General features: G+C 43.4%; 1 long non-coding RNA gene across 1 annotated transcript; it reads left to right on the forward strand.

The window, feature by feature from the left end:
* The first annotated feature begins 365 nt into the window (after window positions 1-365).
* Window positions 366-1515, forward strand: LOC144987811 (uncharacterized). The gene is made up of 3 exons (XR_013651482.1): window positions 366-681; window positions 805-894; window positions 995-1515. It is a non-coding gene; the product is annotated as an uncharacterized LOC144987811 (long non-coding RNA).
* The last annotated feature ends 407 nt before the right edge of the window (window positions 1516-1922 follow it).

Genomic DNA, 1922 nt, shown 5'->3' on the forward strand with positions numbered 1-1922 from the left:
ACCTGATCTTAACCCAATTGAGCAGCATTTCACTTGTTGAAGACTAAACTTCAGACAGAAAGGCCCACAAACAAACAGCAACTGTTTGCCGCTGCAGTAAAGGCCTGGCAGAGCATTCAGAAGGAGAAAACCAGCATCTGGTGATGTCCATGAGTTCAAGACTTCAGGCTGTCATTGACAACAGAAAGGCTTTTCAACCAAATATTAGGAATTACCACTTGGTTTTCAGTTATTTCAATTGTCCAATTACTTAGGAGCCCATGAAATGAAGGGATTGTGTTTAAAAATGCTTTAGTTTTTCACATTTTGATACAATCTTTTTGTTCAACCCATGGAATAAAAGCTGAAAGTCTGCACTTCAATGGCATCTGAGTTGTTTTATTTCAAATTCACTGTGGTAATGTACAGAAACTAAATTAGAAAGAATGTGTCTCTGTCCAAATATTCATGGTCCTGACTGTCTGTCATTCCCAAGTGTGTCCTCTTCGTCGATGTGCTCAGACGTCCATTGAGGGTTTCGGCTGATGGGTCTTTACGTGAACTCGGTTTGGAGCTGATCAGACTTTTTGGTGAACTTTCAGGTCACACGTGGGTCTCTCTGCGGATCCTCCCAGCAGTTGGAGGCCGTGTCACTGCCGCTACAGCCCACAAATCAGGAAGATTGGTCATGTGAGAATACAGGTAGGAGAGGTTTGTTCTCTGTGTGGAATTTTCACAGATGTAATGAACCACGTTAAAACCATGAAAGAAGTAGGAATAAACCACTCAAAGAACATTAAAACCCTTCTTCACTTTGACTTTCAGAGCACAGGATGACTCTTCTTCAGGATTTGGCCGGGATTCCCTGTGGGATGGGAGCCATTGATCCCTGGACCGGGACAGGACGGGATAAAGGTCTGAAGGGAACCAACCAACTAGCCTCCTCCTAGAGGAGGAGATTCATGGTTACTCTGAACCCTAACTTTAATTCTCCCTCTCTGTTTTTCTCTGTAAGCCGCATGTGCATGGTCTATATGTACGTGTTTGCACTGAGCGCGTGCGGAACACGCACAGCAGCACCTTAACCGAACACGGGGGCTGAGAGCGCCGGGTGCATCAACACAAGAAGGAGAGACGCCGGCAAAAGAAGCCAAATCTGGCAGCATTTCACTGTTAATGATAACACATAGCAAGAGTGAAAAGCCTGCTGGGAAATATCTCCACCTAGAACTGGATCCAGAACCATACTGTACAGAACCGTCTCCAGAACAGATCAGTACTGACAGAAGAAACCAGATCTGCTCCTCAAAGCCGAGACTCTTAGTATTTCAGAATGCCAACCTTTACTGTGAACAGAAGTCTGTTAACTGGTTTTGAACACTTGAATTAGTGTCTTGTGTTGAGGTTGCAGTGTTTGTCTTGTTTCACTTCACATTTGTATTTGTAAAAAGTGTCTTTCTGTTTTTATTGTTTATTCTTTACAATGAATCCCAGCATTTACATATTAAACACAGATTATTGGGCAGTTTATCTGAATCCATTAGTGATTTGTGCATCAATTACGTAACTTTATTGTGATCTGTGCACGTATACGCCATTTGAACGCTATACATCAAAGGTTCATGCGTTTGCATATGCATCACACAGAAATCATGCAAAATTGCCCAAGATGCTTGTACTTTATGATTTACATGATAATTGCGCATAAACTGCGTAATTATCCACCAAACAAAATGTTGAACAGCTCAAAACAAATTCATGTGAATTGGCCGGAACACAAGGCTGCACGGTGACACAGTGGCTATCGCTCTTGCCTCACAGCAAGAAGGCCCTGGTTCAAGTCCCAGCTGGGGGACCTGGACCAAAACATCAATGGGGGACCTTTCTGTGTGGAGTTAGCATGTTCTCCCCGTCCATGCATGGGTTTTCTCTGGGGACTACAT

This window comes from Oryzias latipes, chromosome 19 (genome assembly GCF_053564925.1).
Source record: "Oryzias latipes strain Hd-rR chromosome 19, Olatipes_Hd-rR_3.1".
NCBI classification, from domain to species: domain Eukaryota; kingdom Metazoa; phylum Chordata; class Actinopteri; order Beloniformes; family Adrianichthyidae; genus Oryzias; species Oryzias latipes.